The sequence below is a fragment of the Pongo abelii genome, chromosome Y, assembly GCF_028885655.2.
Source record: "Pongo abelii isolate AG06213 chromosome Y, NHGRI_mPonAbe1-v2.0_pri, whole genome shotgun sequence".
Classification (NCBI taxonomy): domain Eukaryota; kingdom Metazoa; phylum Chordata; class Mammalia; order Primates; family Hominidae; genus Pongo; species Pongo abelii.
Genome location: NC_072009.2, coordinates 53340680 through 53361778, shown reverse-complemented (window position 1 = coordinate 53361778; position 21099 = coordinate 53340680). Strand labels below are relative to the sequence as shown.

The 21099-nt window shown below is 37.4% G+C and overlaps 1 pseudogene; it reads right to left on the bottom strand.

Moving 5' to 3' along the window:
* Positions 1-11479: 11479 nt before the first annotated feature.
* LOC129053322 (ras-related protein Rab-9A-like) lies at positions 11480-13910 on the bottom strand (annotated as a pseudogene).
* Between the last annotated feature and the right edge of the window lie 7189 nt (positions 13911-21099).

Sequence of the window (21099 nt, the reverse complement as noted above, 5' to 3'; positions counted from 1 at the left end):
ATTGAAGGGTGAGGGCAGCTTAGATCGTAGTGAGAAAGTGGACAAGTCTATAGTCCCCCACCTCACATGGTATTTTAAATCCTACTTCATCGTACGCAGAGTCTTCTATCTGCCTTTCCTTCAACAGACATAACCCTCCAATTCTAAAGTTAGAACTGCCAGCTGTGCCTTGATTTTCTTTATAAAATGTGTCATTCATTAGCACGTGCATATCATGTTTCTTCTGATTTCATTTTGTGTAGGTGAATCATCAGAAAGTCCGGTGAGGCTTGATGAGCCTTGCCTTCTAACTCACCTCAGATGTGTCTTCCAGGAGTTTGACTAACTGCTTGTTTACTCAATTTCCACCCCATGTTTAAAATTTTACCAGTCACCACTTCTCAGTTTGCATTTGGCCTTCCATGTTATTCTAGATAATACTAATTGAGCATGTCCTCTGAGTCAGACGCTGTGCTGGGTACTTTACCGTAAGGTGCTACAAAATTACCACTATTTCCATAAAGAGAAAACCAACAGTAGATTAAGGGCTCCCTGTGGTCACATTGCAAGTAAGTAGCAGAGCTACATAGAACCTAACTTCATTTGATTTCAAATCCCTTATGTGAAAAATACACACAGTGGGGTTACCATTGAGTATATCCATCCATGTTCCCACCCATCTGTTATTCATCTATATTTTAATTATCTGTGCTAGAAGCCATGGAACGGCTTGTATTTTTTCCCCACTTTCTCATAGGTTCATTTCTTTTGCAAATCTGTTGAAGTGTTATTTATTTATTTTTGAGTCAGGATATTTTAACTTACAGTAGTGTGAGGTAATTCTCCCCTGTCAGCCTCCAGAGTAGCTGGGAATACAGGCACACACCACCATGCCCAGAAATTTTAGTATGTATCTGTAGAGATCTATTTTTTTGTAGACAAGTATTTCTTCTTTCATGCTGTTACCTTGGCTAGTCTCAAACTCCTGGGCTCAAGCAGGCTGCCTGCAGCAGCCCTCCAAAGTGCTGGGATTACAGGCATGAGCTATTACACCTGTCCCAATCTGTTAAACTTTGTTGTAAGATCTCTCAGTGCCTCAGAATGTCTTCCTTTATGGATTATTTCTTTCATCTTTTATAGAATACAAAACTTCCTTTCTTATAAATTGGTGTATTAAGAGGCATATCATAGTCTTTTTTATTTGCAAGGACATATATTTATAACACACATCGTTCAGGTAGAAAGAAGACAAATAGAACACAAAGGGCTACATTGCCTCTCTTTTCTCGGGAAGTGACATGAGGGAGAGTTAGTTTTAGCTTCCCCCAACGGATGCCTTATGGAAATTTCTAAGGCACGCTAATTAATTCCTTGGTCTTCTCACCACTCTGTATGGTCCTTAATTTATCATCTACGTCTGTTAAATCTTCTAAGTGTCATTGCTAATTCTAAATGCTCCAGTCCAAGTGAAGCCTAGTTCACTCCAACAGACACTCAGGGTCCTTTCAGCTGAATGTGCCATACTTTCAGATCATGAGAATGTTGTCTGTGATTTAATATTAGAGGTCTTCTGGTTTTCTTATGGAAATATGTAGGATTCTACAAGAAATATCACAGTTATATCATTTGTTTATTCCAGAAGTCATGCATCTTCACTAGTATGTGGGAAATGGTGACAAGCTTACTGGCATCTTCCAGGTTTAAGTTAGAAAGTAAAACAAAGGAAGAATTTTACATTTCCCATTAGTCACCTTTGAATTTCAGTATTGACCGCTAAAAATATGTACTGTTTTTTACTTCATTAGGAGCCACATATTGAAGATCGTGTCTAGGAGCTTCTACTTTGTAATTGTTGGCCACCATGATAATCCAGTTTTTGAAACGGAGTTTTTGTGAGCTGGGAAGGTAGAATCCACAGAGCATGTGGAAGCTTACATTTCATAAGAATTTTTATTCTATTATAACAATATAGTGTAATGTGATTTCAGAACTGGAAGATCTGGACAGTGGAGGTAAATGAAATCCAACACAATTAAATGAGGTTTGCTGTGGAGTCCCAGAGACTGATAGAAGCCAGCCAGGGAATATCCTGGGATTTGTTTATTTATACTTTAATTCAGCACAGACTAGCATGACCTCTGACTTTCCTATGATATTCAGTTCACTTTTCCCATGACATTCAGTTCACTATGTTAGCCACTATGAGCACTTAAAAACCTAGTCCACCTGTAGCAAGTTGCAGCCTTGTAATGCCATCCATCAATGTTCAGGCAGTTTTCATGAATCATATTTTTCATCAGGACCTACTAGGTTTCATCCATTAAAATTCAGGCAGTTTTCAGGAATCATGTTTTTCATCAGGACCTCCAGGGTTAAAATGACCCACAGTGACCCTCCATGGCACTTCCTGGCTGGGTCATACATGCATGCTTTCCTCCCCAGTGACCACCTTGGCAATGCAAAGGAAGCTCAAAAGCAGCACCAGAGATGATGACACCTGATTTTTTATCAAGAATGTTTCCAGAAACCAGGCTTGGCTCGACAACACGTTGTCATTCAGAGTAAACAGGCCTATAGATTTTTGACATGAGAAGAGCCCAGTCCTTTCCAATTTATGTTTCTAATATGTTGCTTGCATGTTTGCACTGTTTCTCTCAAGCACCCAAGCCAGCTTTAATGACCTTTGAGGAATTGATATTGTAAGTTACTTGCAATATATAATATTTAAGTGTGTGATACTTTCCAACTATTCAGGACTTGTCACCAAAATATGATAGACAAGATTATGTGCCAGGTGTTGTTGTAACATTATCTTCTCATATTATGAGAACACTACTCATTAAAACTTGTTTTGAGTACTTGTAGCAGTATTGCTTTCTAGGATGCAGCTACTTGTATACAATTTCTGTGCACTCCACTGGCCCTGTGGTAGACAAAGGAGCACACATAAAAATAACTTGTTGCATACATTGATTTTAATTCTTTCTCCTGCTACCATTCACCTTATTAAGGCATTTTCACAATTTGCTGCTAATGCTTCAGAATTCATCATCATTGTAAAAGAAACCACTGCTTGATCAAGACACAAAAACATCCATTTATCTAAAGATTCACTTAGGTTTGTCCTGACAACGTGAGTGATGTAAAACATGCTTTAGATTTCTGAGGGATTTTGGTGCAATCGGCCACCCTCCTCCAGCCCAGGATTGGGAACAGCTTCCTTGGTGAGGAGACTGTCTCTCTTTCCTGTGGCTGTTGTAAGAAAGTACCAAAAATTTAGTGGCTTTGGACAGCAGAAATGTATTCCCTCATTTCTGAGTGCCACTGTCTAACATCAAGGTGTCAGTGGTGCCATGCTTCCTATGCAGGTCTTAAGGTAAGGTTCTGTTTGGTTTATGTCCCAGCTTCTGGAAGTTCCCTGCCTTGTGGCAGTGTAACTCCAGTCTTCCTGTGTTATTTTTTTTCCCTGTGTGCATCTCCAAATGTTCCTTTTTTCTAAATACATGAGTGGTTTTATTAGGGGCCCACCCTACCCTAAAATGACCTCATCTGAAATAACCATATCTACATGTAACCTCTCCTTCCAAATGCGGCCACATTTTGTGGTACTGTCACTTAGGACATCAACAAAGGAATTTTGGAAGGAATACACTTCAACCCATAACTGAGGTGTTATTTTAAAACTATATATTCTAAAAAAGAATTACATATAATGTAAAAACAGATCCCTTCTATGTCCCTTGAAAATAACAAACAAAGCAAATTCAAGCTGTTTTTTTTTTTTTTTCTGCACAAGAAAACCATCTACAGAATTTACAGAATGAAGGGCTGGGCGCGGTGGCTAACGCCTGTAATCCCAGCACTTTGGGAGGCTGAGACAGGTGGATAGCAAGGTCAGGAGATTGAGACCATCTTGGCTAACATGGTGAAACCTCGTCTCTACAAAAAATACAAAAAATTAGCCAGGCATGTTGGCAGGCACCTGTAGTCCCAACTACTTGGGAGGCTGAGGCAGGAGAAAGCCGTGAATCTGGGAGGCGGAGCTTGCAGTGAGCTAAGATGGTGCCACTGCACTCCAGCCTGGGCAACAGAGCGAGACTCCATGTCAAAAAAAAAAAAAAAAAAAAAAAAGAATTTACAGGATGGAATGTCGGCATTCTTCATTCCACGTGGATATGTTAATCTGTTGTTGCTCACACTGTCATTTATGACAAATGTCATCATCTGCACCAGTTCATAGCTCATGCTGCTCTCAATCTCACAGATGAGAACATGTGGCTTTTGAACAACATGTTCTTGAAAAGCATGGACAAGTCCAGCAAGTGGTTTGTGTCAACATTCATTACCGCAGGGCATATCTTTCTCTTTTTAGTAAAGGTAATTAACTAACGTTTGGTTTCACAAACTAGAAGAACATGGAACACAGATGCCAGGCTCTGAGACTGTACACTTCACAATTTGTGCGAATGTGAAAGTTTCCATTTATGGGGCTACTTTTGTTTTATTGGGGAGGAAATATTTTGTTGAACAGCTAATTTTTAAACTAAGTCTCATACCCACCAAAAACTTTATCTGAATCCTATCAGGGGTGATGTTACATTATTTTCTAGCTATTTTTTCACTTAGAATGCTTATATTCTCTTTCTGGTAAAACTAAGCTAATTTTAATCCCAGTTAATGTATTCAAGTTTTCCATCACTAATACACGGTGTGTGACTAATTTGAAGAATATTGTATCAATGAACTGGTTGCTTTTTGTTTTTTATTTCTAAGAAAAATATTGCCTTAACTATGTCACATTTGAGATTTATTATGCTTCATCGCATAAGGCAAGAAGATGGAATAAATCACTTCTTTACTGATGTTTATGATTTACATATAAAAGTAAGGCATGTTCTATAATTTTAAAAATCTGACGATAGAAAAATAGATTCGACCTTTGTCAGGAAACTGGCCTTTTTAAGTAACTCCCTTAGGCTGCACAGCTTACCTTTCAGAATGCCTTTTCTCATCAGAACTATCTCGTCAACTCCCTTGGCAAGCAAATCTTCTCAGCCAGTTGAATAGGTATTTAGGAACACACTTACAACAGTTATTTGTGGAATATTGTGAAGGCAAATTGTTTTTATGTTTTCCTTCCTAGTGTTCATAGTTGATTTTATTAGGGAACGCTAAAGAGATCAAGGAAGCAGCCTATGTAAGGGAAAACTAATTAAAAATTTAATCTGAAATGTTTCCATCTACTTTCAAATAAATTGCTGTGCTATTAATAGAGATCATGAACTGGCAGGAATTGAGTTTTCTATGATCAAATAGTCATTGAAGAAGAATTGTGCCACTTGTATATTTGGTTTGTTTATTTGTGATTTTGTTGTTGTTGTGATGAAGCTTCGCTCTGTTGCCCAGGCTGGAGTGTAATGGCATGATCTTGACTCATTGCAACATTTGCCTCCCAGGCTCAAGTGACTCTCCTGCCTCAGTCTCTGGATAGCTGGGACTACAGGCCCCAACACCATGTGTGCCGAATTTTTGTGTTTTTAGTAGAGACAGGGTTTCACCATGTTAGCCAGACTGGTCTCGAACTCCTGGCCTCAGGTGATTTACCCACCTCTGCTTTCCAAAGCCCTGAGATTACAGGCGTGAGCCACGGCGACTGTCCCAGGTAGTTGATTTTAATGTAACAATCCAAAAATAAATGTCAGACTCAAGATTTGGTAGGTATATTTAAAACTAACATATTCTGCGTTGGAAATGAAATGTGATAGCAGATACATTCACATTAATTCATTTATACATTTAGAGATGTTATAAAAATGTATAGTCAGTATACACAGCAGTACTAAAGAAGCCAAGGAAATATGTGTGCAGTGCTAAGTGCTGCATATATGCTTTTGCCAGTGGCTAGGAATAGTGGTCCTGTTGATTATTTCCTTTCCCTCAGAGAGTAAACCGTTGATACACATACTAGCAAAAAGTTGTAAAGCAGTTTTTAGGAGAGTTGTCAAAGAAAAGCCAGGATTACATTAACATTTGTACTCAGCCTTTTAGAAGTGTCAAAGGTCTCTATTTAAATAAATAAAAAATAGAGCAGACCATGAATACACACTCATATCAATGTAGGTACTTTGGTCACAGCAGTTGCTTCATTTGTATTATGTATTGGAATTCTCAGTAATGCTTGTTTTGTGGCTGAAGGGAAGGTGGAGGAAGTCATAGAATTTTTTTAAATTTATTTATTTATTATTATTATACTTTAGGTTTTAGGGTACATGTGAGCAACATGCAGGTTAATTACATATGTATACATGTGCCATGCTGGTGCGCTGCATCCACTAACTCGTCATCTAGCATTAGGTATATCTCCCAATGCTATCCCTCCCCCCTCCCCCCACCCCACAACAGTCCCCAGAGTGTGATGTTCCCCTTCCTGTGTCCATGTGTTCTCATTGTTCAGTTCCCACCTATGAGTGAGAATATGCGGTGTTTGATTTTTTGTTCTTGCGATAGTTTACTGAGAATGATGATTTCCAATTTCATCCATGTTCCTACAAAGGACATGAACTCATCATTTTTTATGGCTGCATAGTATTCCATGGTGTATATGTGCCACATTTTCTTAATCCAGTCTATCATTGTTGGACATTTGGGTTGGTTCCAAGTCTTTGCTATTGTGACTAATACCGCAATAAACATACGTGTGCATGTGTCATTATAGCAGCATGATTTATAGTCCTTTGGGTATATACCCAGTAATGGGATGGCTGGGTCTAATGGAATTTCTAGTTCTAGATCCCTGAGGAATCGCCACACTGACTTCCACAAGGGTTGAACTAGTTTACAGTCCCACCAACAGTGTAAAAGTGTTCCTATTTCTCCACATCCTCTGCAGCACCTGTTGTTTCCTGACTTTTTAATGATTGCCATTCTAACTGGTGTGAGATGGTATCTCATTGTGATTTTGATTTGCATTTCTCTGATGGCCAGTGATGGTGAGCATTTTTTCATGTGTTTTTTGGCTGCAAAGATATCTTCTTTTGAGAAGTGTCTGTTCATGTCCTTCGCCCACTTTTTGATGGGATTGTTTGTTTTTTCTTGTAAATTTGAGTTCATTGTAGATGTGGGATATTAGCCCTTTATCAGATGAGTTGGTTGCGAAAATTTTCTCCCATTTTGTAGGTTGCCTGTTCACTCTGATGGTAGTTTCTTTTGCTGTGCAGAAGCTCTTTAGTTTAATTAGATCCCATTTGTCAATTTTGGCTTTTGTTGCCATTGCTTTTCATGTTTTAGACATGAAGTCCTTGCCCATGCCTATGTCCTGAATGGTAATGCCTAGGTTTTCTTCTAGGGTTTTTATGGTTTTGGTCTAATGTTTAAGTCTTTAATCCATCTTGAATTGATTTTTGTATAAGGTGTAAGGAAAGGATCCAGTTTCAACTTTCTACATATGGCTAGCCAGTTTTCCCAGCACCATTTATTAAATAGGGAATCCTTTCCCCATGGCTTGCTTTTCTCAGGTTTGTCAAAGATCAGATAGTTGTAGATATGTGGTGTTATTTCTGAGGGCTCTGTTCTGTTCCATTGATCTATATCTCTGTTTTGGTACCAGTACCATGCTGTTTTTGTTACTGTGGCCTTGTAGTATAGTTTGAAGTCAGGTAGTGTGATGCCTCCAGCTTTGTTCTTTTGGCTTAGGATTGACTTGGCGATGTGGGCTCTTTTTTGGTTCCATATGAACTTTGAAGTAGTTTTTTCCAATTCTGTGAAGAAAGTTGTTGTTAGCTTGATGGGGATGGCATTGAATCTATAAATTACCTTGGGCAGTATGGCCATTTTCACGATATTGATTCAACTTTTACAAAACGTTTGGAATTGGTGGATTATGCCTATAATCTCAGCATTTTGGGAGGCTGAGGTGATACACCAGAGGAGTCTGGGAACAGTCTCTTTGTTCCTATAACAAGATCTTACTGTAACATAGGTAATGTCCATTGAAAATCATGTTATGCAACCTGTTCTAATGGTGAGCACTTGAACAATTTTGTTCCATTCTGAGTTAATTTTAAGCAAGTAATTCTAAATTTTGTCTTGTGTCCTTGTGTGAAATAGCTACCATCATTTTTACCCCATTTTTTGATTTTTAAAATAAATATATTTGTCCAATATTGTGGTAGTTTAATATTCATTTCTAAAGTGCTGCCCACCACAGCTGTTTCTGTTGTGTTTCCCCTCTTGGTAGTATCCAAACTAATATGATGTCTTAACCTGCTATACAGCACTCATATTGAAACAAACTAAATGCCAGAGCTATGGGTGCAGAAAAAGTTAAGACTCATCTAGAAATCTGGGAGCAATTTCAGCAAGCACGTATTTTTTTTAATATGGTTGTTCCTGCCCTCAATGAGCATATCATCCCAAGGGTTTTGAGGAAATCCAGCCAAGAGCAGCAGGGTGAGTGACAGCAGGAAAACATGGCCCAGCTGCACAAAAGTGGCATATTGAAAATTGCTTTTTCTCTAGGCTAATGAAGGTGAGGTAGGAACTAGTAATCCAAATCCTGGGTGCATATTAGTAAAGTTAAGTGCCAAATTTCATGTGTCACCAATTCTTTGAAGGAGCTGGAAGGAAAGTGGGGCATTAAGTAAGACCTCCAATGTGGGCCACAGAGAAAAGTATTGCAGGTGTGATGGTGTGAAGAAAAGCACTGGGGCACATGGGTAGAGCTGTCAGCTGGTAGATAAGAGCTGATCATGAGGAAAGATAAGCTGGCAAAGCTTGGATCTGGTAGGTGATGTCCCTTGAAGGCTCTTTAACGTAAGAGCAATGAAATGAAATCAGTTTTAAAATAAGGCTCCCGTTAGCACATGTATATTAGCACTAAGTTAGTTATCTGCTTTAGTGCTCCAAAAGTGATACAGAAGAAATGTGCATATGGAGTTTCATCCTTTTGCTATAGCTGGAAACTTTCTAAGATAGTTCCCTTGGCATGGACATAGATACTCTCAATCTCTGTTTTGCCCATGCTGTACTTGTGATCTTTAACTTTTCAGTCACCTCAACACTTCCTGGTTGTCAGTCCGGAATTCCAGAAAGCACTGACTGTCCAGACACAACCTTTCACTGGGTACCACACTGGTGCATTTTTCTACTTACCACTTTACTACTCTACATGACATGTTTATTGTGAGAAAACTTACATGCTGGTGTCATAATATAAAAGTGAAAACTTAGGTTTTTACAGAAATGTAAACAGTTTTCCTCCAAGATAAGAAACAGTAGGAATCCTTTCTCTTCAACTAGGAAACTTCCCAAAGAAAGAAAATTAACAAAATATTTATTTAATTAGAATGGAATTATAATTTTATATCCTCTACTCAGCACATTGTACATAAGTTATTAAATGCACATTTGTCTATTCTCCAAGTTTTGTAGTTAGCCTTTTTCTAGAAACTGAACTCTCTCTATGGAAATGCTTTCTATTCATAGCTTGAATCTAGCTGGGTGTATGACAGACTGTATGGAGCAATTTCTGTACCACTGGGAACCACCCGTCCTTCAAACTATGGAGCATCATCTATGGTTCTTCTGTCCAGGATGGCTCTGAAGCTGCTTCTCACTACTCATGCTGCCACACTCACCACCTGCTTTGTTCTCCTATCATTTTCTATTGTATTTTTTATCAGATGTTTCCAGATGGCAATATTGGGTGGGGCCAGGAAGAGAAATGTTTTGATGTAATTTTTCAAAACTCTGCCCCCTACATGACAGCCACCTCCCCTCAACCAGCATGTCCTTTGATAACCCCGTAACTCCCCAGTTGTGGGTCTCATCCAGATTCAGTCCATGCTTCATTTAGCCTCTGTAGAGTCAGATAGTCACCAGCTGCACAGAATATGAACATCCCCAAGAGGCCACAATTTGCTTTATCAGGTCTGATCATTGCAGCAAGGATTTTTTTTGAAACAAACAAGAAAACCTTGAGAGAAAATCAGTAAACGATGTTCAGTAATAGAGGAGACACTAAGTAAATAGATGGGCTAGTAAAGATGTCTTTACTTACCCTCTGACCAAGTACAATCCTTAGTGTTTCCTCTGAGAGTGATAAGGTTAGCTCGTGTCTTGTGTGTGTTTTTTTTTTTTTAGGTCACTTTTTAAAAATTTTATTATTATTATACTTTAAGTTTTAGGGTACATGTGCACAATGTGCAGGTTAGATACATATGTATACATGTGCCATGCTGGTGCGCTGCACCCATTAGCTCGTCATTTAGCATTAGATATATCGCCTAAAGCTATCCCTCCCCCCTCCCCCCACCCCACAACAGTCCCATGTGTGATGTTCCCTTTCCTGTGTCCATGTGTTCTCATTGTTCAGTTCCCACTTATGAGTGAGAATATGCAGTGTTTGGTTTTTTGTTCTTGCGATAGTTTACTGAGAATGATGATTTCCAATTTCATCCATGTCCCTACAAAGGACATGAACTCATTATTTTTTATGGTGTCTTGTGTTAAAAATGAATGGCTTAACTTCAACTAGGAAACTTTCCTCAAGGGTGAAGAAAGTAACAGAGATATTAAATATCCCATTAGTGGAATTGTAATTTTGTATCCTCCACACACACCTTGTATTTGTTAAATCAATGCAGATTTATTATCGATTGCAGTTTGATATCAATTGTTATCAATTGATATCAATTTGTTATCAAATGCAGATTTATCTTTTCTCCAATTTCAGTAGCTAGACTTTTTTCTGAAATCTGAACGCTGTCAATGGAAATGCTTTTTATTCACAGACAGCTCGAATTTAGCTGGATGTGTGACAGATTGTATGAAGCAACTATTGTGCCGCTGTTAGCCCTCCCTCCTCCTGGGGCTGTGAATCATGACCTATGGTGGTACAACTTCTTAATTACACACAAATTATGAGTAATTACTAGTAAGAATAATTCTAATGATACGTACAATGAAAATAAAAAAGGTTAAGTCATTTTGAAAAGGATAAAGAAGTAAATAAGAATGCACTGCAAATACATTAGATTTAATCTTTCATATCTAACTTTTTTTTTAGGAAATCATTCTCTTTCACCAAGTATACAATGCTAACTGCATAAAAATCATGTACATATAAAAAGTAGTTTCCCATTTTTCAGGGAAAAAATAATCCAAGTATAAATTCTAGAGTAGTCAAGTTTCTTATTTTAATTATATTTAAAGTCTTGGTCATCTCATTTATTAGCTCTCTAATTTACATGTGTAAATCAAAGAAACGTTTTTAGACAACCATTAAAATTCATAAATGTAAGGTGCCATTATTGAGAAAATATATTCCTCCATGAGTGGATGTGTCCCATCTCCTACCAACTAATGACACAGGAATATACAATCATTGAATTTTTTTAGTAAGTAATACACTGCTACAAAAACTAATTCTCTTCTCCATGTCCATGTTGATTTTGTATATACATGTGAGTTGGTTAGCATGCATCTGTCTTATCTCTAACATTCAACAGCAAGATGAGCTAGGCTTGGGCTTTTGGTGAAGGTTGACTATGCCTGTGTTCATCAAGTGATCTGACGTATCCTCAGTTGCAAGAATTGTTTGAAATCCTTCCTTAAAGGCTGCTGCCACATTTTTGGCATATTTTGCACTTGTTAGAAAGTAAGGATAGTCACTGTTCTCCCTGCATAAGCTTTACTTCTTCTCTAAACACCTGCCATTCGCTTATGCCTGTCTTAGAATCTAGAATCACAAAAGGAAAGCTCTCGTGTTCTTTCCAATGACTTAAGTTCTGCAAGCTTTGTGAATCGTTGATACTAAAAACAAGCAGACAACTGTCAGAACCTCTGTAAAATGGCATCCTCAGGCTTCGGAATCTCTCCTGACCTGCCGTATCACGAATCTGTATGGTAACAAAATGTCCATCCCTTTCAAATCTTATTTAAAAATTCCACATCTATTGCATGGAACATCTGAGTATCAAACTTATTAGTTACATATCTGTTCATAAGCGAACTCCTCCCAACTCTGCCATCTCCAAAAAAAATTACTTTAAAAAGTGATGAATTTCCTGCCACTGTTCATCTCAAGAGCTTCAAGAACCCTGGAAAATAAAAAGGCACCATAACATTCCTTTTAACCTACGTTTTCTTCTATGAGTGTATGAATATCAGCTTTTTTTTTTTTTTTTGTAACGGAGTCTCATTCTGTCATCCAGGCTGGAGTGCAGTGGTGTCATCTCGGCTCATTGCAAGATCCGCCTCCCGTGTTCACGTCATTCTCCTGCCTCAGCCTCCCAAGTAGCTGGAACAACAGGCACCCGCCACCAAGTCTAGCTATTTTTTTTGTATTTTTAGTAGAGACGGGGTTTCACCATGACAGCCAGGATGGTCTCTATCTCCTGACCTCGTGATTCGCCCACCTTGGACTCCCAAAGTGCTGGGATTACAGGAGTGAGCCACAGCGCCTGGTAGAATATCAGCTTTAACTGAAATAACACACATAGATCTCTGGGATAACTAAAAGTAAGACCTGTTTACTGAGCATGTAGCCATGTGTGGGCTACTATACTACCATGATTCTCTAAAACAACTGAAAAGGGCTCACTCTTCGCATTTATCAGGTCACAGTTGACCGTGAAGCTGGCACTTTAGCTGAAATGTGACATCAAAGCTCTGGTTATGAACAGTGAATTTATGATAAAAACTTCTCTGCTCATAGTAAGCTTCACTACTGTTGGTTAGAGATGCTTAAGAGACCAAGATTGCATGTTTCTGATACAGCAAGATTTATACTTTAGGGAGTATGTTTATGACAAATGTAACTGAAGTTAGTGTTGAGAGAGCAGGAAACTTTATAGTTATATCTGAGCCAAAAAGAAGAGCCAGGTTTAAGCTGTGCATGTTGGTTCATGCCTGTAATCCTAGCACTTTGGGAGGTGAAGATGGGTGGATCATGAAGTCAGGAGTTTGAGACCAACATGAAAAACATGCTGAAACACCATTTCTACTAAAAATACAAAAATTAGCCAGGGGTGGTGATGTGCCCCTGTAAACCCAGCTACTCAGGAGGCTGAGGCAGGAGAATCCCTTGAATCTGAGAGGAGGAGGTTGCAGTGAGCCAAGACTGCACCCATTCACTCCAGCTTGGATGACAGAGCAAGACTCCATCTCAAACAAACAAACCAGCAAACAAAGTAGGTTTCAATTTTCACATACTCCCATATTTCTTGGAAACGTTGTTTGTTCCTTTTTATTCCTTTTTTTTTTTTTTTTACCTTTTCTTCATGCTTTATTTCGTTAAGTTGATATTCAATCTTTGATATCCTTTCTTCCAGTTGATTGATTTGGCTATTGATAATTATGTATGCTTCACACCGTCTTTGTGCTGTGTTTTTCAGCTCCATCATGTTATTTGTGTTTTTCTCTCAACTGGCTATTCCAGTTAGCAATTTCTCTAACCTTTATTTGAGGTTCTTAGCTTCTTGGCATTGGGTTAGAACATTCTCGTTTACTTGGAAGAGTTTATTACTCACTTTCTGAAGCCTACTTCTGACAATTCCTCAAACTCATTCTCTATTCAATTTTGTTTTCTTGCTGATGAGGAGTTACGATCCTTTGGAGGAGAAGAGGCTTTCTTGGTTTTGGAATTTTCAGCCATTTTGTGCTGTTTTTTTACATCTTTGTGCATTTATGTACCTTGGTTCTTTGATGTTGTTGACCTTTGTATATATATATTTTTTTGTAGAAATCCTTTTAGTAGATGTTGATACTATGCCTTTCTGTTATTAGTTTTCCTTCTAACAGTCAGGATCCTCTGCTGCAGGTGTACTGGACTTTGCTGGAGGTCCACTTATGACCGTTTTTGCCTGTATGTCACTATCAGAGGATGCAGAAAAGCAAAGATTGTTACCTGTTCCTTCCTCTGAAAGCTTCATCCCACCGGGGTACCAGCCGGGTGTCAGCCAGAAGACTCCCGTATGAGGTGTCTTTTGATCCCTGCAGGGAGGAGTCTCCTAGTCAAGAGTAATTGGTTTCATGGACCCACTTGAGGAGGCAGTCTGTTTGAGATCTGCAGCTCTCTTCACAGCCAGCAGGCAGGAAGGTTTAAGTCTACTGAAGCTGTGCTTACAGCCACCCTTTCCCCCAAGTGCTCTGTTTCAGGGAGATGGGAGTTTTATCTATAAGCCCCTAACTGAGGTTGCTGCCATTCTCTCAGAGGTGCCCTGACCAGAGAGGAGGAATCTTAGGAGGCAATCTGGCTACAGCAGCTTTGATGAGATGCAGTGAGTTCCCAGTGGCTTTGTTTACACTCTGAAGGGAAAACCACCTACTCAAGCCTCAGTAATGTTGGACGTCCCTTTCCCCACCAATCTCAGGCATCCCAGGTTGATGTCAGACTACTGTGCTGGCAGCAAGAATTTCAAGGCAGTGGATTTTAGCTTGCTGGGCTCCATGGGGATGGCATCCACTGTGTTAGACCTCTTGGCTCCCGGGCTTCACCTCCCTTTCAAGGGAGTTCTGTCTTTCTGGCCTTTCAGGTATCACTGGGGTATGAAAAAAAATAACTTTTCAAGCTAGCTCTGTGTCTGCCTAAACCAGTTTTATACACTTTGCATGAAAATTTATGTTTAGCACTTTCAATTACATGTCATAATATTACTTTTAGCAATTTTTAACTTTAATGTAAAACCTGTTTTTTTTTGTTTGTTTTTCATGTAACTGGCAGTAACACTAAACCTTTTCCATGTGTACAAATCAATGATATATTTGTACATTCACATATTTAACTATTAGCATTTCTGGGAAGCTGGACTTGCTATAAAAGTATTTTGTGAAAGGTCTGTTTTGTTCTAGATGTCCCGAGAAAATACACAGAGACCCAGAATCCTCTTTCTGAAAGAGGACAGTTACTCTGAGAAAGCACTGTGTGTCCCCAAGATTTCCTCTAGCTTAGTCACATTGGTCCTTCGAGGAAATGGACAGCAGGCCAGACTTTCTCTGGTACCAGGAGAAAGCTAGGAAAAGGGAGATCTTACCAGATGGCTGAATTAGTGCTGTCTGTAGGATGTTCCAGTTGAAATTGGCAAAGGGACTCCCAGACTGGAGCCACATGAGGAAGAGAGAGAGAGAGAAAGAGAGAGACAGAGAGAAAGGGAGAGAAACAGGAGAGAGAGAGAGAGAGAGAGAAGAGGCAAGAGGGAGTCAGTGTTAGGAAGTGAAATACCTATTGCTTGTGGTCAGAAGTGGATCCCTTAGACTTGAGGGATTTAGAGCCCTGGCCTGAGCCTTGCAGTTTCCTTCAGGTCAGTTGTCCTTCTCAAACAAATCTCTTTAAGAGTAAAATGAGAGAAAGATGGGGCAGGTGGCCAGAGGCTCTCAGGATCCAGGTGTTAACTTAGGATAAGCTGCCATTGCCCACAGCTTCCTGGGATGCAAGGAAGCCTCTGCCCCCAACACCAGTCCCAGATTTCAGCATCCAATGTAAGAATTAAAGAAAGAGGAGAGAAACCTGAAGGGCAAGTTGACAGTCAACAGGGACAGATTTATTTTGAATCAATCTGAGAGGGGTGGCTGGCGAGAGCCACACTCTGTTAGCAGATTAAAAGTTTTTCATGACTCAGTCCTGGAGAGTTTATCAGAGGCTTGGACTGCCTCTGTGTCTCTTTGTTGTGGTTATCTGACAGAGAGAGTTCTGTGTCTCTTTTCATACATCTTTCTGGAGTTGCAGGCCTATCCCCTATGTCTGCTTCTAGCACCTGAAGGGAAAGGAATGTGCTTATTATTTACAGTTAGAAGAGAAATGATTTCTTTGAAATGCATGAGGCTAAAAAGAGAGCTGGATGTTAAAGTGGTGGTGTTGGTTCAAGATGAAAGCGCTCCTGCTCTGTCACTTCTAGTCAGGTAATTGCACAGCTATTATTTCTGTTTTGTTTTTGGAGTAATTAAATACTTAGAAGTAAATTCTGTTGTCTGCAAATTCAAATCAGCAAACTTATATGACTCTATTTGATGTATTTGCCAAACACAAATGCATACTTACATACATTACAACACCTGTGAGTTCTAAAAATTATTTTATGTTAATGAATACTGACTTCTGGGTCCTCTGAAAAACAAGATTAAATTATTTTGTATATTGAATATACACAGTTATTTAGGAAATCCCTGAGGTTTATATTTTTTACAATTTACTTTTCTAATGGTTAAATTGAAAGGTATTTTAGTAAAAAAAAAACTGTAACATAAAATTAAAATTAGTGATAATGTAAATAACTAAATGGCTTAAATTATTCTTTTGAAGTTGTAGAAGTGTTGCTGTTTTTGTTTTAATTATAGCAGTGTACAAAATCTACAGTAAAATTTACCACAACTTGTTATTTTGTCCTCAAAGAGGAATTGTATTTAATAATTTTCTTTGCAATATGTTTGCTCTTTATAAGAACAGGACTCTTTTTATTCAAATAGACACTGTTTTAAAATCTTGATTCTATTACACCAATGAATACTTATTTTTCACAGAAATGTAACAACTGTAGCAAGAGTGATCAGTTACTAAGAGGAGTATTTGATCTCCTGAGAAGAAAAGATTCAGAACATAGGGTTTATATTTACAGAAATATATTTACTTGTTTGTAATGTATGCCAGTTTAGTTAAGATATTTTCATAATTTTCTATCAATGATGTTTTTATTTTTAAATATTAAATGAGAAGAACATTTTAATCAAGTTATAACATGTAATGTGTCCTAAACTACAAGCAATATCCCATAGACAGTTATACGTATACATATATATTTATACATTAAAATGCATTGCAAATCTTTGTAACTTTAATGTATTCCATTATTCTCAGGTTATTTATATTTATGCATTTGCGTCATTTTTCTGGTAATCCTTAAGATTAGATATTGTGCCTGATTGATGTTATCGTTTTCTTTTTTTTTTCTTTTTGAGTTGGAGTCTAGCTCCGTGGCCAGGCTGGAGTGCAGGGGCACGATCTCAGCTCACTTCAACCTCCACCTCCCATAAACAAGCAATTTGCCAGCCTCAGTGTCCCTAGAAGCTGGGACTACAGGCGCACTACCATGCCTGACGCATATATATATATACACACACACATACACACACACACACACATATAAATATATAAAATATTTTCATACTTTGGTAGAGACAGGGATTCACCATGTTGGCCAAGATGGTCCCAGTCTCCTGACCTTGTAATCTGCACACCTCGGCCTCCCAAAGTACTGTGCTTTCAGACTTGAGTCACCGTGCCCAGCCAATGTTATCTCTTAATGTTGCTTTTTGAAAAGTACTGTCTTCCAAATCATATCCTACACTATCTAAATCAGAATTTCTGGAACTTGGAAAAGTAATCCATATCCTTAAGAGATCCCAATTATTTGTTTTGCTTGTCAGTTTTAAAAATGATTTCTATGAGAAATTTCGCATGTATGTATGTTTTTGTTAAAATAAAGTAAAATAAATGTAGTGATAATGTAAATAAATAATTCACTTAAATTTTTTGTAGATGTTAGCATAAATTAACATCTCTTAGAGTAGCCTGATTTTTCTCACATCAACCTATTGCACAGTAGTACTAAAGGCATGGATAGATCATCAGAAATGTACAGCAAAAATATTCGTAGTGTTTCCAGTGTTATTTTATGTCGATTTTATCAGTGAAAAGAAGGGCCAATTTATTACAGATGCTGTTGTCCAATTTGAATATCAGCAATTCAGGTGTTACTGCAACATTTCAAAAATTATTAATTTATGGATATAGTTAAAATTTAATTACTCATTAATAGCTCTATGATATTGATATATATTAGGTCACATTTATATGAATGACTGACTCAGACAATTAGCAGATCATTTAAGTAACTTGTTAAAATCACAAGTATTTTACTATCTAAAACTAAGTTGTATGGTCACACATTCCTGTAATGAAAGTGTTTTTTGTATTATTAATATATACCTCCAGGAGGAAATAAATTTTACCCTTTACCCTTCCTGCTCTGACAATCTCTGTGCTTCCTTTTTCCCAGGCTAATCTGACTACATCTGACTACATGCTGGGATGCTTCCAGAAGAGTAGGAGCATATATTACACAAACACAAATACAATATGTATTTTAAATGTAAAAGTATCAAACAACTCACAGGAATTTTGTTTTGCCCAATTTAACTTGAGATTTTGGTTGCTCATACAAAACACATGGTTGGTTTATGATATAACCTAAGTTTATTTTTAATTGCCAAGGTTCAGTATACATTTATACATCTTAAGGCATTTAGGCAGTATGTTTTAGATTTTATGAATTTTTGCATTTGAGAAAACTGAGTCATCCCATTTGCATCACATTGTGTATCATTCCCTGTAAGGCCCCCGAAAGTGCCCAAGAATCAAACAGACTAATGCTTCTGTAAGAGTAATGCATATTCCCTTTAAGGGTGAAGGGTACATGAATGAAGACTTAAATAGCTTCCCTCAAGTCTTTATTGCATCAAAAATTGAGTTACATACGAATCTTATTTTAAAAAGCCTTGCTTAATTGAGCTTTTTGAATTTCTGATAAAGTATTTTGAATCTGTCTTAATTATGATTTTGAAAATACAATAGTGAATAAACAGCCCAGGTGGGATACAAAGCATCATAATAAACAAGAAAAATACAAAGTCCTCTGCTGCCTATTATAAGGAATATGTGTCTTAGATTTGAAGCGTAAAAAGCATCTTGCAGTAGAAAATGGTTGCTTTGTTAAGTTTTTTTTTTTTTTTTTTAAAGTAGCTAGTGGGTACAGACTTACTATTGACATAACTTGGCTTTTTAGCAATTATGTGAGATATTCAGTGTGATATGATAAACCATTAGAGGATCACAAAAGGCATGTATTAGTAACATCTCACTGGCTATAGCATAGAAAGTTCCACAATAGACCACAGTAAGGAAGTATTCAAAATTATCTGTAGAAAAACATTGTGGGTGCTCTATATTAGAAAAGCTGGCAATGTAGAATATATGTGTCGACAGATTTATGAGCTCTTTATGAGTTAGGATAGGCAGGTGTTCGTAATTGGATATTTGAGGAAGTGGAGCAGGAAAGAGATGTTACCACCTATGTCCTGGGTGTGATTTTATAAGCTGAGGGAATAGTAATGCAATTTACTTATAGAAAAAAAAGAACCTGTTTGAGTGAATTGCATTTTAGAAACATATGGGACACCAAATAAAAAATTGTAATGGGGAGTTGGATACATATGTCCAGAATTTGGAATCATCTAAAAGGATATACGTGTTACTACAGATGTAATAATGAAAAACAGTCATAGAAAAGAATGTCCTAGAATGGAAACTTTTTAAAAAAAGTTAATGTTATCATGGTAGGTAACATTAAGTTATCGAAAAGCAATATGTAGCCTCTAAGTAGTTAGTTTAACTAGTGTGTAAGAAGAATCTTTTCATCATCATCATCATCATTATTATTATTATTATTATTATTATTATTATTCTGTGTGTGTGTGAGAGGGAGTCTTGCTCTCTCACCCAGGCTGGAGTGCAGGAGTGGAATCTTGGCTCACTGAAATCTCCGCCTCCTGGGTTGAAGCAATTCTCTGCGTCAGCCTTCTGAGTAGCTGGGATTACAAGTGTCCGCCACCACGCCTGGCTAATTTTTGTATTTTTAGAAGAGATGGGGTTTCACAATCTTGGCCAGACTGGTTTTGAGAAAAATGATAATTTTAAAGAACTGTGGTTATGCTAAAAACAGATCTTTAGCATTCTTCTAGAATTCTTAGTTGTGTCATCTGCAGTAAAATAAGCCTAAGAATTGCATCAGAATTAGGTGCCCAACTCTGCCAGGAGATTCAAAGTTTTATTGTTGTTGGATTCTAGAAAGAAATCATACTATATATCTGGAAACTCTATACACACACGCCCGCACACACATCCAAAAACACACAATTTTCACTCAATATTATAATAAGCACACTGAAAACCTGATAATAAACTAAAGTTATTATAAAGCTGTAGAACACAATGATTAAAGGCAAATGATAATCTTAAATTGTAAACAACTGAAATATTAGATTTTAACGTTAAAATTTTCTAATTTTTCTTTGGTCTACCATCGTAGATTTCAAGCTGATTAATTAATGTTGTAAAATGAAGTAAAGAGTTCCTATCCATGGGATTTAATTTATACCATTTTAAAAATAGTTTGTAGTCATATATTGTTTACTATGTAACTTCTTTTACTTGCTCTAAAGTAAGGCTAAATCACATCTTAGCCTCATCTCATCAAATGAAGTGATTACAGTGAAGGTATACATGTTGGGTTAATGTGGAAAATAGTTGAGGTGGATTAATGTGGGTTTCATGTATAAATTAATTATTCTCCTTATTAAATTTGAAATTTTTTTTATAATGAACATTTAGTCTGTTCACTAGGCAGTATTCAACAGATACATATCAGCATCTGCTGTGTACCAAGCACTGTTCAAAGCAGCAGGTAACAATACAGGCAAATATAATATTAATCCAAATTGCACATGAAAACTTTTGACACACTTGATAATGTGGAAAATGACATGATTTTCACTTTATTATGATTTTTAAGAGAATAAGATAATGAAATGTGTACTGTTAGTGTTACAAGAGTCCTGTCCATGTTATTCTTTACCTGAAATAATTAGATTACAAAAATTACCTTTTCAGAAGAAAGTTATTTCATAAATGCTCCTATGGCAAAAAGAAGAAGCCTGGCCTCTCACTTGGAATATAATATTATTATGTTAAGTAAGATACATGGTAGAGAGAAAAAAACTATTTTATTTCTCTGTCATGGTAATGACAAAAAAGACAGAAGTCACTTTTTTGCAATTTTTAATATTGACTCCTAAGAACAGTAAACAGTAAGCAGTATAACAGTAGACAGTAAGCAGTATAACAGTAGACAGTAAACAGTAAACAGTAAGCAGTGTAAATATGTTGCAATTTAGCCAGCTCTGAAAGAAAATGACTGATCATTAGCAAATCAGGCAAATTGTATTGTAGCCATTGAAAATTGCTTTACCCATCGTGTGTGTTCTTATACTATCAGAATTGAAATCAATTTT